Source organism: Heterodontus francisci, chromosome 30, assembly GCF_036365525.1.
Source record: "Heterodontus francisci isolate sHetFra1 chromosome 30, sHetFra1.hap1, whole genome shotgun sequence".
Lineage (NCBI taxonomy): Eukaryota > Metazoa > Chordata > Chondrichthyes > Heterodontiformes > Heterodontidae > Heterodontus > Heterodontus francisci.
The window spans coordinates 52237510-52261976 of NC_090400.1; the positions used below are offsets into that span (position 1 = coordinate 52237510).

The 24467-nt window shown below is 46.4% G+C and overlaps 1 protein-coding gene across 5 annotated transcripts in view; it reads right to left on the reverse strand.

Annotated features, from left to right (window-relative positions):
• nxn (nucleoredoxin) overlaps nt 1–24467 on the reverse strand; it is a 312185-nt gene that overhangs the window by 21913 nt on the left and 265805 nt on the right. The gene's annotated exons all lie outside the window — the stretch shown is intronic.

Consider the following 24467-nt stretch of genomic DNA (forward strand, 5'->3'; position numbering starts at 1 on the left):
GGGATTGAGTGGCCTGGAACCTGGGATCTGAAGGAACTGATCTGAAAGACTATTAGGTGAATCCCTCTTTTGTGCTCTGTTATCTCTGGGACCTTTACCCATCTCGTCTACTTTCAGACTGTCAAACTTCCCTTCTTGAGGAGGTAAATGTCTCCTAGGTAACACTCTACCTGTTTGGAGATTGCAGCTGAGCCAGTTTTATGTGGCAGACCTGGTCATCCGATACCTAACCCAGCCTGGATAGTGTTGACGATTGACTAGTGAGCCTCTGTCAACCTGACAGGCTCTGGAAGAGCAAACCTTTCACTGGGGCCCACTAGGCTCCAGCAAACCCATGCCCCAGCAGATAGGGTGGTCCTAGCTGGGAAAGCTGTACAACACTAATCAATGTTCTGTCCATTACCACAGCACTACACATACCTGGAGATGCTAAAAGCCCCAGCTCTTGCCATCATGCACATAAGCTTATGGGGCTCAGATTTATGGGGTTGGATTTTGTGTAGAAGGCAGGGCTTCCAGTGCTGGGCTGAAAAGGCAGGGGGAACACCACCTTAGACCTTTCCTGCCCTCCACCCATCCCCCCCTCCCCCTCCCCGAGCGAACCTCCGGTCTTTTAACATGAGGATCCTGCCTCCATGAGCTGCTGGCCAATCAGAGGGCCGGCAGCTCAGCAGTAACGGCAGCGCCACTGGGAGAGGTTGACACTGCCAGTTTTGCAGAGACTTTGGACCCAGGCCCAGCGATGGAACCCCGGACCAGAGGTAGGTGAGGCGGGGTCGCGGGGCCAGTCCGGTAGACCCTGGTGAGGGGGTGATCGTGTAGACCAGGGGGAGGGGAGGTGAAGTGGTTCCCATTGGGGGTCCTTTGTGGGCTACAAATTTCCCACGGAAGACGGACCCCCCCCCCCCCCCCTGCAAGCCCGCAGGGAGAACGCCTCGTTTTACAAGGTGCTCTCCCCGCATGGCGGAGGTCCCCCTTCGGCTGCTGGTAAGATCCCAGCGGTGGCGGGAAGAGGCCATTAACTGGCTGTTAATAGGCCACTAAAGGGCCATAATTAGCCTCTGGGCGGGAAGGCCATCGTCAGCCTATCACGCCCCTGGTAAGATGGCTTGGCGACAGGCTCTCTGCCCCCCACCATCCATCGCGATTCTCCGTGCCCCTTTGCCTCCGGCCCCGCCTTAAGGGGGCCCATAAAATCCAGCCCATGGTGTGTGTACCTCAGGGAAAAAGTGTGCAATTCACATTAGGCAAATGTAAACTCTACTTGTATGAACTTCTCAGTGGATTGGTTTGGATCTCTTAAGCATGGTGATAAATCTTCATATAGGAAAAGGAACAGGCCATTCAGCCCCTTGAGCCTCTTCAATCATTCAATTAGATCATGACTGATCTGTATTTCAACCCCATTTAACCACTTGGTTCTGTAACCCTTAATACAAAATTTATCAAACACACATTGGAATTTTCTATTGACCCCCCTGCTCTTTGGGGAAGAGAGTTCCAGATTTTCACTACCCTTTGTGTGAAGAAGTGCTTCCCGACATCACCCCTGAACGGCCCAGCTCTAATTTTAAGGTTATGCCCCCTTGTTCTGGACTCCCTCCACCAGAGGAAATAGTTTCTCTCTGTCTACCCTCTCAACTAATTTAATCATCTTAAACATCACAATTAGAAGACTCTTTAATCGTCTATACTCGAGGGAATACAAGTCAAGCGAATGCAATCTGTCCTGATAATTTAACCCGCGCAGTCCTGGTATCGGTCTGGTGAGTCAGACAGTTAGATAACGAAAGATCCTCAGGCCTCAGAAACCATCACTTACAGTCTGACACTGCGGGTCATTGTTACTGGGGAGGGACGAAACAGAGAGAAGAATAGTGGGGGGGCGGGGGGGGGGGGGGGGGGGGTGGGGGGGGGAGGGGAGTGGGAGAAAAAGGAACAGAAATCTAAAATAAAAACAAAAAAAATTATCAAGAAAAAATAAAAAAATTAAGACAAAGATAAACAGAAAAAAAGCCAGTACAGTAAGGATGAAAAGTGACAAGTCAACAAGTGTAACTACGTTTCTAAGTCTCCCATCACACTGAAAACCTGGCCAGAAGGCCCCAGACTAGGGGGGCAGTGGCATAGTGGTACTGTTACTGGACTATCCCGTCTGCTTCACCAATGTCCTTTAGGGAAGGAAATCTGCCATCCTTACCTGGTCTGGCCTACATGCAACTCCAAACCCATAGCAACGTAGTTGACTCTTAAATGCCCTTTGAAATGGCCTAGCAAGCCACACAGTTCAAGGGCAATTAGGGAAAGGCAACAAATGCTCACATCCCAAAAAAAGACTTCAAGTAGTTCACGTGGCTCTATGGAAAGTGAAACCAGGAGCTGCTACAGCCAAGTGAAAATTTGAATAGACACCCTTCTGCTCCTTTCACTGCTTGCATGTTTGATTAACTGTTCATCATTCTCAGTGGATTTTGGTGTTTTTGCACAAAGTGGAATGAGGAAGGGACGGAGATGGCAGATGGAGTGACGGGGTCCTTGTAATTTAATTTAATTCAACTGTTGGTGTTACAGACATGTGTAAAAATAATGAAAAGCAGCCAAAATATTGGTTGAGAAAATATGCACAGCAGATGAACAAGGCTCGAGTCAACCCCACTGAGACCTCATTAGAGCAACAGTCATGCAACAGCTCCTGAAAAGAATTGAATTCTCAACTCTGTTCTCCCTCCCTCACAGCTGAAGTGATTGAACAGCACAATGACTAGAGAATTCTGTTTAAAGAGTGTCACTGTCACTATCGCTTCGATAAATCAAACTGCCTCAGACAGAATTACAAATCAACTTTAAACAACCATCTGAGGTTTTCTAACTTTCTTTCCTCCCTCCTGAATGGTCCAATGGTTAATTTACAATAATTAGAATTACAAGTACATATAGATGATTCAAAGACATCCAGTTGTAGAATGATTTAGGTTTATCAACACCATTCTGTGCTCATGCTAATTGGTGAGAGTACCATTCACAAACAGTGCGTGGACCGGGAGGGGGGGTACTGCCATGTGTAGGGGTTACCCAGGGAGCTACTCTACCTGTTACAGGTGTTAGCTGTGGCTCAGTGGGTAGCATTCTTGCCCCAGGTCATGAAGGTTGTGGGTTGAAGTCCCACTCCAGAGAATTGAGCATATAATGGCACTTCAGTGCAGTACTGAGGGAGTGCTGCATTGTCACAGCTGGCATCTTTTGGATGAGAAGTTAAACTGAAGCCGCGTCTGCTCTCTCAGGTGGGCATAAAAGATACCACAGCACTATTCTGATGAAGAGCAGGAGTTCTCCCTGGCGTCCCGGCCAATATTTGTCCCTGAATCAACTTCACAAAAACAGATTATCGAGTCATAATCGCATCGCTGTTTGGGGGAGCTTGCTGTGTGCAAATTGGCTGCCACGTTTCCTACAACAGTGACTACACTTCAAAAGTAATTCATTGGCTGTAAAGCGCTTTGGAACATCCTGAGGTTGTGAAAGGCGCTATACAAATGCAAGTCTTGTTTTTTAGGGAAGGAAATCTGCTGTCCTTACCCAGTCTGGCCAATATGTGACTCCTGACCCACAGCAATGTGACTGACTCTTAACTGCCCTCTATAACAGCCTAGCAAACCACTCCGTTGTATTCACGAAGGTGGCTCACTACCACCTTCTCAAAGGCAATTAGGGATAGCCAATAAATACCAGCCTTGCCAGCGATGCCCACATACTGTGAATTAATTTAAAAAAGTCTGGGATTCTTATACCCCAGGAGGAGTCAAAACCTTCAGGAAAGCTGCGGGGGGTGGGGGTTGTTTTAACGATCTACACTTGGATGTCAAATAAAAGCTTCTGAAATAAAAGAGCTCACATTGATATAGCGCCTTTCACGACCTGAGGATGCAGCCAATGAAGTACTCTGAAGTGTGGTTACTGTTGTAAATGCCTTGAAATACAAAGCAGGCCACAAGTACAAAGTGAACCAGTCCTTTGCTGGTCAGTACAGACTGTACTGACATGGGGCCAAATCTTTCTGTAGGACTTCCTCTCGAGTCAGCTTTCCTCCCCTGCCCAAGCTAAACTTTTGAGCTTCCAAACCTAGTGTTTTGTGAGCTTATGCACACTACATTTGAACTATATCTCCAACACAGAAGTCCTTGAAGCGGCCAACATCCCCAGCTTATACACACTACTGAGTCAGCGGCGCTTGAGATGGCTTGGCCATGTGAGCCGCATGGAAGATGGCAGGATCCCCAAAGACACATTGTACAGCGAGCTCGCCACTGGTATCAGACCCACCGGCCGTCCATGTCTCCGTTATAAAGACGTCTGCAAACGCGACATGAAATCGTGTGACATTGATCACAAGTCGTGGGAGTCAGTTGCCAGCATTCGCCAGAGCTGGCGGGCAGCCATAAAGACAGGGCTAAATTGTGGCGAGTCGAAGAGACTTAGTAGTTGGCAGGAAAAAAGACAGAGGCGCAAGGGGAGAGCCAACTGTGCAACAGCCCCAACAAACAAATTTCTCTGCAGCACCTGTGGAAGAGCCTGTCACTCCAGAATTGGCCTTTATAGCCACTCCAGGCGCTGCTTCACAAACCACTGACCACCTCCAGGCGCGTATCCATTGTCTCTCGAGATAAGGAGGCCCAAAAGAAAAAAGAATTTGAAAACCACATGCAAAATAGTCTGTAGTCATTAAGCCTCATTACAGCATAGCCTTAATGTGAGCGTCTCCTAAGGAAGTGCACAGTGGATGCAAGGATTTAAGGATCTAGTGACTTGCAGAAAGGAAAATGAAGAGCAAAGACTGAATTGTGTTATCAGCTGTGGCTCAGTGGGTAGCACTCTTGCCTCTGAGTCAGAAGCGTGTGGGTTCAAGTCCGAGACTAGCATATTCCAAGGTCCAGGACTTATGGGCTGAGGGACACACCAAAGCTTGGGGCAGCTGCTTCAATGGAGAAAGGGCCTCCTGTCATAGTGTACAAAGGGGCTAAAAACCCCTCTGGTTGTATGCACCAAAGAATGCTTTTGGTATGTAATTGTAAATTTAACCTGTAATGGCAAGTGTAGTGAGACACCTCATGTACTGTATCGAAAGAAGCTGATCTGTATTGCACTTTATGAAATGTCCAATTTGAATTGTTCTGTAATGTAGTTTTACAAATTTTATGAATAAAGTACATTTTTGGACAAGAAAACAACAATCAAGGCTGACACTCCCAGTGCAGTACTTAGGGAGTGCTGCACTGTCTGAAGTGCTGCCTTTTGGAAGGGACATCAACCGAGGCCCCATTTGACCTCTCAGGTGGGCGTAAAAGATCCCATGGCACTATTTTGGAGAACAGCAGCGGAGTTCTTCCCGGTATCCTGGCCAATATTATCCCTCAATAAACGTCATGAAAACAAGATTATCTGGTCAATATCACATTGCTGTTTGTGGGAGCTTGTTGTGTACAAATTAGCTGCTGTGTTTCCTACATAACAGCAATGACAGCACGTCATTGGCTGTAAAGCACTTTGGCAGGCCCGGTGGTTGTGAAAGGCACTATATAAATGCAAGCCTTTATTTTTCCTTTTTTAACTGCAGTTGAGCTTGTGGTGAAGAGGCAGATGCTCCCTGTAGAGCACAGCTGCAGTGACGGAGTCATTGCCAGTAATGGAGGCTGATCCTTCAGTCACTGCTCTCTGAACCTCTAGAATTCACTCCAAAAAACACTTTGCCTCAATAAACCCTGCTCCCCTCTTTCAAAAGCTTCCTAAGACACAATCTCTTTGACCAAACCAACTGACCTATCTCTCCATTCAACTACTTCCATTTACACTGCTCACTTAGAGTTCAACAGATGTCTCTACTTGGCACTCTACAAAATGAATACATTAAGAATGGGCATCAGTTGGAAGGGAGAGAGAACATGTCAAATTAATTAAAGGGGCTGAGCCACGAGACCAGCTGAAACAAAAGGAAAGCAGGGAGGGAGGGAAGAAACAAAGCTATTTGGCATGACAACTCTTTCTTCCCCAGTGTTCACTTGACAAGACTCCACTGATTGATGAACATACGAATTAGGAGCAGAAGTAGGCCATTCAACCCCTCATTAAGATCATGGCTGATCCGTTTGTGTCTCAAATTCCACACTCACATCTACCCCCGATAACCTTTGTGATTCCCTTGCCTAATAAGAATTTCTCTACCTCTGCCTTAAAAATATTCAATGACACCGCCTCCACCACCTTCTAAGACAGAGAGTTCCAAAGTCTCACAACGCTCAGAGAAAAATTTCCCCTCATCTCAGTCCAAAAAGGGCGACCCCTAATTTTAAAACAGTGCCCCCTAGTTCTGGACTCACCCACAAGGGGAAACATCTTCTCCACATCCACCTTGTCAAGACCGTTCGGGATCATATATATTTCAATCAAATCTCCCCTCACTCTTCTAAACTCCAGTGAAAACAAGCCCAGTCTGTCCAAACTTTTCTCATAAGACAACCCTCTCATTCCAGGTATCAAACTAGTAAACCTCCTCTGAACTGCCTCCAACACATTTACATCTTTCCTTAAATAAAGAGACCAAAACTGCACACAGTATTCAAGATGTGGTCTCACCAATGCCCTGTATAACTGAAGCATAACATCCTTACTTTTATTTTCAATTTCTCTTGTAATAAAGGATAGCATTCCATTAGCCTTCACACACAGACTTCCCGGAATAAGCCTCATACTGAGACTGTAGGGATTAGGTCTGGGCTCCTCAGACACAGACGGCCCGGAACAACTTTGTTCAATGCATTTTATTATTGTTATTAATATTGTCCCCTTTCCTTTTGTTTTGCTGCCTTGAGGGTTGAGGGAATGAAGCTCAGTAGACAGCAATGTGTCAGGGGCTGCATCCTTATAAATGATCTGGCTGTGAGTAGCAGCTGTGAATTGACCATGCTAATATATTTACAATCTATCCAATTTAAATTTACTAACCCACCACATGTCCTGTGCTGGCTTCCCGCATTGAGTGCGTTTAAATACTGCAAATGCATTTCAATCTAATGTAGTTATGAGCAATTTAGTTTTTAATGGGCTTTGTTCCAAAGTATTGAACGATTATGAATGGAATTTTTTGTGGGCGATTTAGTCTCAAGTCAATGAGGGAGATTAAAGCCAGTAGTGAGAAGGAGCTAGATCTTGGCCCATGCCAGCGTATCAATTTATGATAAACAGTACATAGAACATAGAACATAGAACATACAGCACAGAACAGGCCCTTCGGCCCACAATGTTGTGCCGATCCTTTGTCCTCTGTCAAGGACAATTTAATCTATACCCCATCATTCTCCTTTATCCATATACCTATCCAAAAGCCTTTTGAAAGTCCCTAAAGTTTCTGACTCAACAACTTCCCCGGGCAAGGCATTCCATGCCTCGACCACTCTCTGGGTAAAGAACCTTCCCCTGACATCCCCCTTATATCTCCCACCCTTCACCTTAAATTTATGACCCCTTGTAACGCTTTGCTCCACCCGGGGAAAAAGTTTCTGACTGTCTACCCTATCTATTCCCCTGATCATCTTATAAACCTCTATCATGTCACCCCTCATCCTTCTCCTTTCTAATGAGAAGAGGCCTAGAATGTTCAGCCTTTCCTCGTAAGACTTATTCTCCATTCCAGGCAACATCCTGGTAAATCTCCTCTGCACCCTCTCCAAGGCTTCCACATCCTTCCTAAAATGAGGCGACCAGAACTGCACACAGTACTCCAAATGAGGCCTTACCAAGGTCCTGTACAGCTGCATCATCACCTCACGGCTCTTAAATTCAATCCCTCTGCTAATGAACGCTAACACCCCATATGCCTTCTTCACAGCCCTATCCACTTGAGTTGCAACTTTCAATGATCTATGCACATAGACCCCAAGGTCTCTCTGCTCCTCCACATGCCCAAGAACCCTACCGTTAACCCAGTATTTTGCATTCATGTTTGTCCTTCCAAAATGAACGACCTCACACTTTTCAGGGTTAAACTCCATCTGCCACTTTTCAGCCCAGCACTGCAACCTATCCAAGTCCCTTTGCAGACGACAATAGCCCTCCTCGGTATCCACAACTCCACCAACCTTTGTATCATCTGCAAATTTACTGACCCACCCTTCGACTTCCTCATCCAAGTCGTTAATAAAAATCACAAACAGGAGAGGACCCAGAACTGATCCCTGCGGCACGCCACTGGTAACTGGGCTCCAGGCTGAGTATTTACCATCTAAGACCACTCTCTGCCTTCTATCAGTTAGCCAATTCTTAATCCAACTGGCCACATTCCCCACTATCCCATGCCTCCTGACTTTCTCCATAAGTCTACCATGGGGGACCTTATCAAATGCCTTACTAAAATCCATGTACACCACATCCACTGGTTTACCCTCATCCACTTGCTTGGTCACCTGCTCAAAGAATTCAATCAGGCTTGTGAGGCAAGACCTACCCCTCACAAAACCGTGCTGACTGTCCCGAATCAAGCAGTGTCTTTCCAGATGCTCAGAAATCCTATCCCTCAGCACCTTTTCCATCAACTTGCCTACCACCGAAGTAAGACTAACTGGCCTGTAATTCCCAGGGTTGTTCCTATTCCCTTTCTTGAACAGGGGCACAACATTTGCCACCCTCCAATCACCTGGTACCACCCCCGTCAGCAGAGAAGATGAAAAGATCATTGCCAGCGGCTCTGCAATTTCATCCCTTGCTTCCCATAACATCCTTGGATATACCCCGTCAGGCCCGGGAGACTTGTCTATCTTCAAGTTATTCAAAAACCCCAACACATCTTCCCTCCTAACGAGCACTTCCTCGAGCTTACCAGTCTGTTTCACACCGTCCTCTTCAGTAATACACCCCTTCTCATTCGTAAATACCGAAGAGAAGTACTCATTCAAAACCTCACTTATCTCTTCCGGCTCAACACACAGTCTCCCGCTATTGTCCTTGACCGGACCTATGGTCCCCCTAGTCATCCTCATATTTCTGACATACGCGTAAAAGGCCTTGGGGTTTTCTTTTATCCTACCCGCCAAGCATTTTTCATGCCCTCTCTTAGCTCTCCTAATCCCTTTCTTCAGATCCTTCCTGGCCATCTTGTATCCCTCCAGAGCTATGCCTGTGCCCTTTTTCCTCAACTTTATATACGCATCCTTCTTCTTCCTAACAAGACTCTCAACCTCTCTTGTCAACCACGGTTCCCTCACATGACCATCCCTTCCCTGTCTGACAGGGACATGCTTATCAATGGCCCCTACTATCTGCTCCTTGAAAAAGTTCCACATTTCGACCGTGCCCTTCCCTGCCAGCATATGCTCCCAACTTATGCTCCTCAGTTCCTGCCTGACAGCATCATATCTACCCTTCCCCCAATTGTAAACCTTGCCCTGTTGCACATACCTATCCCTCTCCATTACCACAGTGAATGCTACAGAATTGTGATCACTATCTCCAAAGTGCTCGCCCACCAACAGCTCTATCACTTGCCCTGGTTCATTACCTAGTACCAAATCCAATATTGCCTCCCCTCTGGTCGGGCAGTCTACATACTGAGTCAGAAAAGCTTCCTGGACATACTGCACAAACACTACCCCATCCAAACTATTCGATCTAAAGAGTTGCCAATCAATATTTGGGAAGTTGAAATCCCCCATAATTACTACCCTGTGACTTCTGCTCCTTTCCAAAATCTGTTTCCCAATCTGCTCTTCCACCTCCCTGCTGCTATTGGGGGGCCTATAGAAAACTCCCATCAAGGTGACTGCTCCTTTCCTGTTCCTGACCTCAACCCACAGTGCCTCAGTCGGCAGATCCTCCTCGAAAATTCTTTCAGCAGTTGTTACACTATTTCTAACTAACAATGCCACCCCCCCACCTCTTTTACCACCATTCCTAATCTTATGAAAACATCTATAACCAGGTACCTCCAAAAACCATTCCTCCCCCTCACCTATCCACGTTTCAGTGATGGCCACAACATCGTAGTCCCAAGTGCCCATCCACGCCTTCAATTCACTCACCTTATTCCTGATGCTTCTTGCGTTGAAGTATACGCACTTTAACCCTTCTCCGTGCCCATCTGTCCTCTGTGACAGTGCTACCTTCCCCAATACCTCACTACACTCTTTGTCTTTCTGAGTGGACCCACTGGTCCCTGGATTACAAGTCCGGTTCCCATCCCCCTCCCAAACTAGTTTAAACCCTCCCGAACAGTACTAGCAAACCTCCCTCCCAGGATATTGGTGCCCCTCTGGTTCAGATGCAGCCCGTCCTGTTTGAACAGGTCCCATCTTCCCCAGAATGCAGTCCAATTATCCAAGAACTGGAAGCCCTCCCTCCTACACCATTCCTGCAGCCACGTGTTCAGCTGTGCTCTCTCCCTATTCCTAGCCTCACTATCACGTGGCGCCGGCAACAAACCAGAGATAACAACTCTGTCCGTCCGAGCTTTCAGCTTCCAGCCTAACTCCCTAAACTCACTTCTAACATCTGTGCCACCCTTCCTTCCTACGTCGTTGGTGCCAATGTGCACCACGACCTCTGGCTGCTCCCCCTCCCCTTTAAGGATCCTGAAGACGCGATCACAAACATCACGGACCCTGGCACCAGGGAGGCAACAAACCATCCGTGCGTCTCGCCTGCGCCCACAGAACCGCCTGTCCGTACTCCTCACCATCGAGTCCCCGATGACTAGTGCTCTCCCATTCTCCCTCCTTCCCTTCTGAGCCACAGTGCAGGACCCCGTGCCAGAGGCCCGGTCACTGCAGCCTGCCCCCGATAGGCCGTCCCCCCCAACAGTATCTAAAACTGTATACTTGTTGTTGAGGGGAACGACCACAGGAGATCCCTGCACTGACCTCTTCCCACCTCTAACTGTTACCCAGCTGCCTTTGATTTGTGGAGTAACGACCTCCGTGTAGCTTCTATCTATCAACCCCTCAGCTTCCCGAATGATCCTCAGTTCATCCAGCTCCAGCTCCAATTCCCTAACACGGTCTGATAGGAGCTGGAGACGGATGCACTTCCAGCAGGTGAAGTCGGCAGGGCCACCGGAGGTTTCCCTCACCTCGAACATTCTGCAGGAGGAGCAATACACTACACTGGCTGCCATTTCTTTTATTCAATTACCCCTTAGTTAAGTACAACTATAGATATTAACAAAAACAGTAAATAGCTTACCTGCTCAGTCCTTTTTGGTTAGAGGAGGAGGGTAAAAAGGGTCTTATTATTAGGTTAGAGGAGGAGGATGGGTGGGAGACACTACATGTGTAGTGGCTCGGGTTTACTCAGCTCCGCACCTTTAAGGAAAATACCTACCCAGGAGTCCTCACTGCCGACCAGCTTCCGGTTCCTCCGGCGCCAAAAGAAACTCAAAGACAAGGAAAACAGTAAGTAAAACAGTAAGTACTTACTTTTAAAACACAGCTCCTGATGCCTTCACTCACCCACCGAAGAGTCGCTACCTTCTCCTGCTGCTCCGCCGGGAAATGAGGCCGAGTCCACGGAGCTCCGCACCTTTAAGGAAAATACCTACCCAGGAGTCCTCGCTGCCGACCAGCTTCCGGTTCCTCCGGCGCCAAAAGAAACTCAAAGACAAGGAAAACAGTAAGTAAAACAGTAAGTACTTACTTTTAAAACACAGCTCCTGATGCCTTCACTCACCCACCGAAGAGTCGCTACCTTCTCCTGCTGCTCCGCCGGGAAATGAGTAGTGAGGAGGAAAGAAAGAATTTGCATTTATATTGCACCTTGCGCAACCTTAAGAGGTCCCAAAGGGCTTTAAAACCAATGAAGTACTTTTTTGTAGCGTGGTCACTGTTGTAGAGCAGGAAACACGGCAGCCAATTTGCACACAGCAAGATCCCAATAACAGTATTGAGATAAAGGATCCGATAATCTGTTTCGGGTGTTGGTTGGGGTATAACTATTGGGAGAACTCCCCTGCTCTTCTTCAAAATAGTGCCATGGGATCTTTTACATCCACCTGAGAGAGCAGACAGGGCCTTGGTTTAATGGCTCATCCAAAAAGTGATACCTCTGACTCCCTCAGTTCTGCACTGGAGTGTCAGCCTAAATTTAGTGCTCAGGTCCTTGAACCCACAACCTTCCAACTCATCTGCCTACTGAAGAAAAGGTCAACTGATGGTATATGCTGGAATTCAATGGCTAGGGTTTTCTATTTAATGCCTGGGGCTTGCTACATCTACCTAAGTAGTGGCCAGATAAAGGTACACTCTAGTTCATGAGAGACACAAGGTCCACTTAATGGAAGTGGTTATTGTTGTTGAACCCAAGTAGCAGATGTAGGGTAAATAACAACCCCATAATGTAGTAGGTACCCCACACAGAAGGAACATGGATCGTCTACTCCAAAATGCTACATCACAGAGCAGCAGGAAAGTAGCCTGCACTGACGATTTCCACTGATCTCAGCTGGACAATCAAGTAATCAGACAGCACTGTTCACTGTAACTGAACAGAAGTCATTTGTATCATTATGCTGCAGAAATTAAGCCATTGTACTTCAGTGCTGTGCAATGCCCCTTCTTGCAGCTTATATTTAATTCATCAGTTCGAATTGGTCCCATCACTGATACTTCATCCTGGCGTTATACAGCTCATAACTCTCTCTCCGGACATAACCCACATTTGGAAAGAGAACAACTACAATTGTACTGAAGGGTATTTTTCCACAGTTGAGAACATCCTAGTAAAATGTTAGAGCATCGTTAACATAGTAAAACATCCCAAGAGTGTTATCAAATAAAATTTGACACAAAATTAGGCCAGGTGACCAAAACCTTGGTCAAAGAGGTAGGTTTTAAGGAGCATCTAAAAGAAAGAGAGAGAGGCTGAGAGGTTTAGGGAGGGAATTCCATAACTCAGGGCCCAGGCAGCTGAAGTTGTACCTACATTGTACTATACTGAAAATCTAGAGACAATGATGGAAGAGTCAAAGAATGCAGATGGCAAACAACTCGCATCTAGTAGTTCAAGGGCAACAGTGGTAGAAGCCCAGAAATAATGTGTCTGCCTTGACTAAAGATTATTTTAACAACTTTTCAAAGTAGCTTTTACATAGAGCATTCCACACTGCCCATGAACACACACTTCAGATCTAATCCAGCTTCAAAAGGCCACCTGTCCAAAGTGACCGTCTGATACCAAACCCCTGACAATTAACAAATCGGCCATGAACCTGTGCCAGAAGACCACCTGTTGGCAAACGACCACCTAAAGTCAGTCCCAAATGGGGCTGTATGATACAACACACATCAAATTGACCTGCAAACTGAGGAACTACAGCCTGTTTCCTGAGTTTACAGCAAGGGAATTAACAAGGAATTCTACTGGAAGTAATCAGAGGTTTGTGGTTCTGGGGGGAGGGGATGGGGAGAGGGGAAGAGCAATACATTGAAACCTCAAATACTTTACAGCACCAGGCCAGTAACAGTGCTTGAAGAAACAATAGTCGCCCGTCAGCCAATTGGGAAGGGGGAAGGTGGTGTTGTGATGGGCCGGGGGCGGGGGGGGGGGGGGTTGTTGGTGGTAGTGGTTTATTATGTTGAACCTGTGCTCCATAATTACCAGCAACCAGTTATAGAGACAAAGAGGAAGTTGCCTGATGGCATTCTCCGTTTCTCCCTCCACACGCAGACTAGGGAACTTAGGTGCCAGCCGTGGCTCAATGGGTAGCACTCAGTCAGAAAGTTGTGGGTTCAAATCCCACTCCAGAGACTTGAGCAGAAAATTTGGGCTAACACTGCAGTGTAGCACTAAGGGTGTGCTGTACTGTTAGTGGTACTGTCTTTCAGATAAGTTGTTAAACTGAGGGCCCATCTGCCCTTTCAGGTGGATGTGAAAGAGCCCATTATTTCAAAGGGAAAGTTCTCCTCAGTGCCCTGCCTAATATATATCCCTCAACCACCACCTAAGAGAGATTCTGTGGTCATTTATCTCACTGCTGTTTGTGAGAGCTTGCTGTGTGCAAATTGGCCACCATGTTGTCTGCATTACAACAGACACTACAAATGTATTCCATTGGGTGGAATTTTATTCTATCCCCCGTGGCCTGTTTGGAGGCAGGGAGAGCATAAAATCAGGTGGGATGGTTTACTCCCACCACAAGCATAAAATTACCCCCATTGGCTCTAAAACACTTTGGGACACCCTGAGGTAGTGAAAGGTGCTATATGACTTCTTTTGAGAAGATAGCCATTATAGTCTCCTGATCACTGAATACTGCTGAGGAATCTGCATTAGTGCCAATGGTGGCTCAGTGTGTGCACTCATTATTCCATAATCACCAGCAGCTAGTTGTAGAAACTCAGCCTCCCCCCAGCCCCCACATACTAGGGAACCTAAGTGTCAGCCATTGCTCAGTGGGTAACACTCTCAACTCTGAGTCAGACGGTTGTGTGAGTTCAAGACCCACTCCAGTGACTTGAGGGCATCATTTAGTGAGGCACTCCACTGCTTGAATCTAGAAATGTACTAAATCACAGATACCTTTGTGGGGAGGATGGTGAAAGACAATAGAACAACAAACAGTCAAAGAAGCTTTGCTCTAAAATAGCTGGGATAGTTCATTAACTAAGAACTTGCATTTAAACAGCACGTTAGCACATCGTCAGGATGCCTTGAGTTTATTAGTGTCATTGTTATGTGACAGCCATCTTGCACACAACAGTAAATGAGATGAGTGACCAGTTCACTTGTACTGCACAAAAGTGTCGGCCACATCTTCTGCTCAAATCCTAGCGATTACAAGAATGGAACTGCAGTCGGAGATGTGATAAAATTACAAGTAAAAGTCAGGAGGCAATTGAGAATTGATCAAGAGTGGAGTTAGCCTACTGTTTCAATTATGCAGCTTGTGTGGCATCTATCTGAATGCTGGCTTTGAGTGCACACACAGCAGGACACTAGGCTGGAGACATGAATCTGGCATTCTTGATTCAGTGACGTCACCTCTTATGTAGGTTTATTGTTTTTGAGAGGGAGTGGAAAATTGACTATAAAATTAGACAGGAAAATATGAAATTAAACTTACTAAAAAAAAAGCTAATGTATGAGTAAGTGAATAAATGTTAAACATTAGAAAGATTTCATTATACTTAATAATTTTATGGTGCACGACAGAATTGCCCCACTTCCCTCCTTTTCTCCACCCATACCTTAATCCTCCCCTAGTCAGCCTGAACATGGCTATTGACCCGTAACTTCTCAGTGCAAAGGGAAGTTGGAAACTATTTTTTTTTCCTTCTGTGAATTATCAAACTTTCAAACAAAGATGTCTTGTGATGATCCAATCATGATTTATTATTCTTGGATTAGGTGCCACTCTTCACACGACTGAACATAAACCAAATGGGAGCACCTTCATTCCTCCCATCCCCCGATGATGCTTGCTTGCGTTGAAGTACAGCTGCTCAGGAACTGGCCACGCTGGTATTGCATCCAAGTGGCCATTGGGACAGGGAATGCCAGCAGGGTATTTGGCCATCACCGACCTTACAGCCCAACTCAAATTTATTCTGACTAAATAACATTAAAAGAGAAAGATCTTGCATTTATGCAGCGACTTTCATGACCTCAGTACCTCCCAAAGCACTTCACTGACAATAAAGTACTTTTGAAGTGTAGTCACTGTTGTAATGTAGGAAACGCGGCAGTGAATTTGCACACAGCAAGATCCCACAAACAGCAATGCGATAATGACCAGATAATCTCTTTCAGTGACGTTGATTGAGAGATAAGTATTGGCCAGGACACCAGGGAAAATGCCCATGCTCTTCTTTGCAATAGTGCCATCGGCTATTTAGCGTCCACCTGTGAGCGCAGACGGGGCCTTGGTTTAATGTCTCATCCAAAAGGCAGCAGCTTCAACGGCGCATCAGTCAGTATTGCAGTTCAGTGCCTCACTAAATTATGTCCTTAAGTCCATGGAACGGAACTTGAACCCATGATTATTGGACTCAGAGGTAAGAGTGCAACCCACTGAGCCACCTAGGTGTGTGGGGACTGAGGGGAGACTGAGGATGCCAGCAGGTGACCCTAAATAACAGTCTCTATAACTTGTTGCTGGGAATTATCAAAATATGGGTGCAACCCACTGAGCCACAGCTGACACTATGACACATTCCTCAGCAGGATTCAGTGATCAGTAGTGGGAACTCTGGCTGGATTTTCTTTCTCTTGCCAATTGCCGTTGGCAGCTGCCTCACCGGAGATCAGTGCAGACTTGGAATCTGGGAACCTACTCAACCACATAGTTTAGGATCACAACTTATCCATCGGCTTTCTCAAACTAGACTAAAAACACTCAACAACTCACTGACAAAGACACCAAACCCTGCACAGTGACCAGTCGTACATTTTGGTACAATGAATAAGGAGGGCACATAATCCTTGGAAAATAAGTGTATAAATTGGGCAGAGGAGCATGGGAATCTGAGGATACAGATACACAAATCACTAAAAGTAGTGGCACAAGTTAATAAGAAAACACACCGCTGGGGTGCATTTATAGAGGGTTAAAATTAAAAAGCAGTAATGTTATGTTAAGCTTCTATAGAACCTTGATGAGATCATACCTGGAGTGCTGTAAACAGTTCTGCTCTCCATATTATAGAAAGGATATAGAGGTACTGGAAAGGATGCAGAGAAGATGTACTAGCACGATGCCAGAACTGAGAGGTTGTAGCTATCAGGAAAGAATGAACAGGCTGGGTCTCTGTTCTCTAGAATAAGGACTGAGGGGTGACCTGTTAGGGGTCTTCAGAATTATGAAAGGGTTTGACAGAGTAGGCGTATAGAAGATGTTTCCACTTGTGGGGGAGACTAGAAATGGGGGCCATAAAAAGACCATCACCCATTAATTCAACAGGGAATTCAGGAGAAGCTTCTTTACCCAGAGAGTGGTGAGAATGTGGAAATTGCTACCACGGGGAGTTGTTGAGGTGAGTAGTACAGATGCATTTAAGGGGAAGCTGGATAAGCACATGAGGGAGAAAAGAAGGATGTGGTGATAGAGTTAGAAGAAGGGTGGGAGGAGGCTCATGTGGAGCATAAACACCAGCATAGACCAGCTGAGCCAAATGACCTGTTTCTGTGTTGTAAGTTTGTGAGCTCCTGACCAGCCCAGAGTCACTGTAGCCAACAATTGCATGATTGGCAGCAGAAATTGTGCAGTGAAACTACTGGCTACTTGTGCAAGAAAGCACCACAGACAAACTCAATCATGTTGCCACCCGACTTCCATGTGTGCACACATTCCAGTAGGAGAGAGATCCCTTCCCTAATCCAAAGACACACAGGCCAATTGTGCTCCAGCTCAGTTCAGCTAATAACTTCATAAGAATGTGCCTTTAAACAGTCTCCTTCCCCTTCTTCCTCTTCTAGACCTCCAGCTGTGGCTGTCAATAAGACACTAGGCCATTATAAAATCAGGTAACCGCAGTCAAGCCTGCTTGTATTTCACACAAGATAGCTTTGGTTGAAAGCCATTTGATCTCATCTTTGAACAGACTGGGATCTTTTCTCCAGAAAAAAGAAGGGCGTTAGATGTCTTTATTTGATATGGTAGATGTAGAGATGTTTCCACTTGTAGAGGGAGTCCAAAACTAGGGGCCATTAATATGAGATACAACAACAACTTGCATTTTTATAGCACCTTTAATGAGTAAAACATCCCAAGGTGCTTTACCGGGGCTTTATCCAACAAAACTGTACATCAAGTCACTTAAGGGAATATTAGGGCAGCCTACCAAAAGCTTGATCAAAAATCTAGATTTTAAGGAACATCTTAACGATGCGGAGAGACTGAAGGAGGGAATTTCAGAGCTTAGGACCACCGCAGCTGAAAGCTATGGCCACCAGTAGTGGAGCGATTAAAATTCTGGATGTGCAAGAGTCCAGAATAGGAGAAGCACAGAGATCCCATCCAATACGGGATTCAGGAGAATTAATTTTTTTTACCCAATGAGTGGTTTGAATGTGGAAATCGTTAACCCAGTGGAATAGTTGAGCCAAACAGCATAGATACATTTAAGGAGGAAAGCTAGAGAAACACAAGGGAGAAAAGGATTTGAATGATAGGCTGATGGGGTGAGATGAAGAGGGGCAGGAGGAGGCTCATGTACAGGATAAACATTGGCACAGACAAGATGGGCTGAATGGCCTGTTTCTGTGCTATAAATTCTATGGGGACTAAATTGGATATACCACGATTACAGCCAGAGGGATCGCGATGCCTGCCTGCAAGCCATCTTTGTGCCGCCTGCTTAATGCATTGCTAATTGGCTGCACAGATCAGCAGGCCAGCCCAAAATTGATACTTGCCTGTACTACTTAAAGCTAGACTGCCTCTCTTGAAGCTGTGGCTGGAGCAGGTTCTGGGAGTCCTGTGGGAGCTGAATCTGATCTGGGAAGGACAGAAGAATGGCTGAACATGAGAGAGAGCAGGCAGTTCAGGTTTCTGTGCTGCACTGGAGGTCTTGCTGGAAGAGTTGGAAAGGAGGTGAGCTATTCTGTATCCACAGGGGGCCAGGACACATGGTCAAAAGGCAGTGGGGGCAGATAGCCATGGAGGTCAATGCCAAGAGTCAATCCCCGAGGACCTGGTTGCAGTGTGGCAAGAGATTCAGTGATCTCACTTGGGGGGGGGGGGGGTCAAGGCCATTTGATGCATCTTAAAATGCCATATCCCACCTTTTGCACCACCATCCTCAGACACTGCACAAATCACCACACCCCCCCCACTACTCACCTGCCAACAATTTCTATCAATCAGGACATATTGAGTTATTTACAGCACAGAAGGAGGCCATTTGGCTCATCGAGTCCATGCTGGCCCTCCACAGAGCTATTCAGACAGTCCCACTCCCCCATTCGATCTCCGTAGTCCTGCAAGTCTATTTCCTTCAAGTGACCAGGCAGTCCAAAAGTATCAGGCAGGTAGTGCAGGAGACACCGGAGTGCGTCTCACTCTCCAACAGGTATTCAGTACTGAATACTGAGGAAAGTGATGCTTCACCTGGGGAGTGCAGCCAGAGCCACGTCCATGGCACTACGGGTGGCTCTGCTGCACGGAGGGCGGGGGGGGGGGGGGGTGGGCAGGTGGGTACAGGGATGACTGGAAGAGCAAAAGTGATGGGTCATTCAATAGTCAAGGGAACAGACAGGCATTTCTGTGGCTGCAGATGTGAATCCAGGATGGTGTGTTGCCTCCCTGGTGCCAGGGTCAAGGATGTCACCGAGCAGTTGAACAGCCAGCAGTCGTGGTCCACATCGGAACCAATGACATAGGTAGAAAGAGGGATGTGGTCTTGCAGTCACGATTTAGGGAGCTAGGTAAGAAATTAGCAAGCAGGACCTCAAAAGTAGTAATCTCCAGATTACTCCCAGTGCCACACGCAAATGAGTATAGAAATAGAAGGATAAGACAGATGAATATGTGGCTGGAAAGATGGTGCAGGAGGGAGGGCTTTGGATTCCTGGGATATTGGGATCGGCTCTGGGGGAGATGGGATCGTGTACAGGCTGGACGGGTTGCACCTGAACAGAGCCGGGAGTGAGTTCCTTGCGGGATGTTTTGCTAGTGCTGTTGGGGAGGGTTTAAATTAGTTTGGCGGGGGATGGGGACCTGAGGGTAGACTCAGTAGGGCCAAAATCAGAAATGAAAATGGAAGGCAGAAAATGAATGGATGAGTCTGGAAGACAGAGGAAACAAAAGTTAGAAAATAAAAAAAGGTTTGGCAGTGCTCAAGGGTGTCTATTTCAATGGAAGGAGTATAGCAAGTAAAGCAGATGAGCTGAGGGCACACATGGCAGTATGATATCATAGCTATTGCAGAAACATGGCTTAAGGAGGGACAGGAATGGCAGCTCAACGTTCCTGGTTACAGGGTTTTCAGACGTGATAGGGAGGGGGATAAAGAAAGGAAGGAGAGTGGCAATTTTGGTCAAGGAAACTATTACAGCTGTGAGGAGGGACAATATGTTGGAAGGTTCATCAAATGAGGCCATATTTATTGAGCTAAGGAACAAAAAAGGGGCAATCACACTGCTGGGAGTGTACTATAGACCTCCAAACAGTCAGAGGGAGATAGAAGAGCAAACATGTATGCTAATCTCTGAGAAATGCAAGAACAATAGTAATAGCAGGGGATTTTAACTATCCCAATATTAACAGGGATAGTTTTAGTATGAAAGGAATTGAAGGAGCAGAATTCTTGAGGTGCATTCAGGTGAACTTTTTTGCCCAGTATGTAGCAGGTCCAACAAGAGAGGGCACTGTTTTAGACTTAGTTTTAGGAAATGAAGATGGGCAGGTGGAAGGAGTGGCAGTAGGAGAGCATTTTGGTGGTAGTGATCATAATTCAGTCAGTTTTAACATAATTATGGAAAAGGACAGAGACAGAACAGGAGTTAGAGTTCTCAATTGCGGCAAGGCCAATTTTACTAAACTGAGGAGTGATTTAGCAAAGGTGGACTGGAAACAGCTACTTGAAGGTAAATCAGTGTCAGAGCAGTGGGAGGCATTCAAAAGGGGAGATTCAAAGGGTTCAGAGTAAACATGTTCCCACAAAGAAAAAGGGTGAGATGTCAAAATCTAGAGCTCCATGGATGTCAAGGAGCTGACAGGGTAAGATAAGGCAGAAAAGGAAAGCTTATGTCCGACACCGAGAACTCAATACTACAGAAAGCCGAGAGGAATATAGAAAGTGGAGGGGTGAAATCAAAAAGGAAATTAGGAAAGCAAAGAGAGGGCATGAAAGAACATTGGCAAGCAAAATCAAGGTGAACCCAAAGATGTTTTATCAATGCATTAAGAGTAAGAGGATAACTAAGGAGAGATTCGGGCCCATAAAAGACCAAAAAGGTAGGGGCTGAAGATATTGGTATGGTTCTTAATGAACACTTTGTGTATGTCTTCACAAAAGAATGGGGCGATGCAGATATTTTAGTTAAGGAAGAGGAGTGTGAAGTATTGGATGTGATAAACATAGGAAGAGAGGACGTATTAATGGGATTAGCATCCTTGAAAGTTGATAAATCACCAGGGCCGGATGAAATGTACCCCAGGCTGTTAAAAGAAGCAAGAGAGGAAATAGGAGAAGGTCTGACCATCATTTTCCAGTCCTCACTGGATACAGGTGTGGTGCTGGGTGATTGGAGGACCACTAACGTTGTACCTCTGTATAAAAAGGGAGCGAAGGATAGACCGAATAATTACAGGCCAGTCAGTCTAACCTCGGTTGTGGGCAAATTATTGGAATCTATTCTGAGAGACAGGATAAACTGTCACTTAGAAAGGCACAGGTTAATCAAGGATAGTCAGCATGGATTTGTTAAGGGAAGATCTTGTTTGACCAACTGGATCGAATTTTTGAAGAAGTAGCAGGAAGATTGATGAGGGTAATGCAGTTGATGTGGTCCACATGGATTTTAGCAAGGCTTTTGACAAGGTCCCACATGGCAGACTAGTTGAAAAAAATAAGAACCCGTGGGATCCAGGGAAATGCAGCAAGGTGGATACAAAATTGGCTCAGTGGCTGGAAACAAAGGGTAATTGCTGACGGGTCTTTTAGCAACTGGAGGGCTGTTTCCAGTGGCGTTCCTCAGGGCTCAGTACTGGGTCCCCTGCTTTTTGTGGTGTATATATAAACGATTTAGACATAAATGTAAGGGGCATGATCAGTAAGTCTGCAGACGCCACAAAGATTGGCCGTGTGGTAGATAGCCAGGAGGATAGCTGTAGGCTGCAGGAAGATATCAATGGACTGGTCAGGTGGGCAGAAAAGTGGCAAATGGAATTCAACCTGGAAAAGTGTGAGGTGATGCATTTGGGGATATCAAACAAGGCAAAGGAATACATGATTAATGGGAAAATACTGAGAAGTGTACAGGAAGTGAGAGACCTTGGAGTGAATGTCCACAGATCCCTGAAGGTAGCAGGACAGGTCGATATGGTGGTTAAGAAGATCTATGGAATCCTTTCCTTTATTGGCTGAGGTATAGAATATAAGAGCAGGGAGGTTATGCTGGAACTGTATAACTCATTGGTTAGGCCACAACTTGAATACTGTGGGCAATTCTGGTCACCTCATTACAGAAAGGATGTAATTACACTAGAGAGGGTACAGAGGAGATTTACGAGGATATTGCCAGAACTGGAAAAATGCAGCTATGAGTTAAGATTGGATAGGCTGGGGTTGTTCTCTTTGGAACAGAGAAGGATGAGGGGAGATCTGATTGAAATGTACAAAATTTTGAGGGGCCTGGATAGAGTGGAGGTGAATGGCCTATTCACCTTAGCAGAGAGGTCTGTGATGAGGGGCCATAGATTTAACGTAATTGGTAGAAAAATTAGAGGGGAGATGAGGAAAATCGTTTTCACCCAGAGGGTGGTGGGGGTCTGGAACTCACTGCCTGAAAGGGTAGTTTAGGCAGAAACCCTCAACTCATTCAATTGGAGTCTGGATATGCACCTCAAGTGCCGTAAGCTGCAGGGTTACGGACCAAATGCTGGAAGGTGGGATTAGAATAGGTGGACCATTTTTTGGCCGGCACAGACACGATGTGCCAAGTGGCCTCTTCCTGTGCCTTAAACTTTCTATGATTCAATGATTCTACGACCATCCAATTTTCTTTTGAAGTCAGTGATTGTCTCCGCTTCCATCACCCTTGTGGGCAGCTAGTTCCAGGTCATTACCAACCGCTGTGCAAAAGAAGTTCTCTCCCACATTCCCCTGTATCTTTTGCCCAAAACCCTCAATCTGTGTCCCATGGTCCTTGTACCATTAGTTAATGGGAACAGTTTTTCCTTGTCTAATGCCACACCGCACCCTCACACCCACATCTCACAGCTTGCACCCACTGCCGGCTATTCAACCATGCCAGCCACATCACCCAAACAGGACTGCTGCTAGGATTCCGGGCATTGAACTGCATGATTCGCTGTCTGTGGTCGGTCACACACCAGCTGGACAGTGAGCCAGTGGGGAATCCCTTTCCATCCCAGTATTGGGCAGAGTTGCCATGTGGCACCTGCCAGGGAATATGCATGGAGGCAATGGAACCCTGCATCATGGGGAAACCTGTAATCCCTGGTAAATCCTCATGATCACTCCACCTGCTTGTCTCTGACTAAAGACAATGAAATGAAGTTCGTTGTCTTTGACTAGAGAGTCCCAATGACCGGCAAACTACAAGATGTTGCTAACATCTCCAGGTCAAGCTTAGGAGCATAAAAGGTCATCGCTACAGTCACCTTCACAGTCACTGGCAGTGTGATTCTTGTCCTGCTCTGAGGTTGCAGCAGTTGGCAGATTTCAGCGAGGACCTCCTTAGTGAAGCAAAGACATCAGACGCACTGTTCCTCGCTGAGGTTCAGGCAGGAGAATTGCTTCCTGAACACCCCGGGCAGATATGGCCTCCTGCTCAGAGCCCTTCTCCCCCACCTCCTCCCTCTTCTAGCAGCTTGTCCTGCTCCTGCGTATCCTCTGCTCATTCTCCTAGTTGTGCTGTATTCCAAGAGGATGCTCACTAGTGGACCTGGGAACAACGGGTTTGTGCAGAAGCCTTGAAGTCAGCCAAATGTACTTCAGCATCAGTTGCAACACACGCTGTGGATTTCTGAAACTTGAAACAACTATAAAAAGCACCAAACACTTGTAGAAACAGCCAGGAGAAATCAACCAGCAACTAACCTGTCAGTGGTTGACGATCCTTTTAAATAGTGCTGGTGGGGAATCCTACCTGCTGCTGAACGTGTGTTTAGCTCTGCGAGCTTAAGGGAGAGCATCAGCTGGAGCAGTGAGCTCCACAATGACAGCACTGGTGTCAAACCTGTGTTGCACGCTCTGCATACTTCCGGCGGGTGTTCTCGGCGCATCCACTAATGTCTACACCAAGATGGCATCTGGCGCATTTTACGTCACAAGTGTGCGTACGTGTGCCCGTTTGGAGCTCTAGGGGCACTTGCAGCTCCCAAAAAAAACAGCCACTACCGAGCCCAATTTCTCACCCTATTTAATACCAACCCCACCGCTGTCCCATAATAACGGATGAATCCCGAATAATATCTAGCTTGGTTTTGGCATGGAGCTGGGAGCCAAACTTTCCTACTAAACCCCACCACAACGAATTATGAGCATGAATTACAGCCGAACGAAATCCGCTCTGCTTCTCTCCTGAAAACACAACCGCCTTAGACGGAGACTACTTCATCCAAGGTAGGATTGACTATTGTGTGGGTGCCATTTGGACGCTGAATGTCAGTCAGGCAGCACATTCCACAAGCAATAGGTAGGTGGGGATGTGGTAGTAATGTGGAATTAGTGTAGGATTAGTATAAATGGGTGGTTGATGGTCGGCACAGACTCGGTGGGCCGAAGGGCCTGTTTCAGTGCTGTATC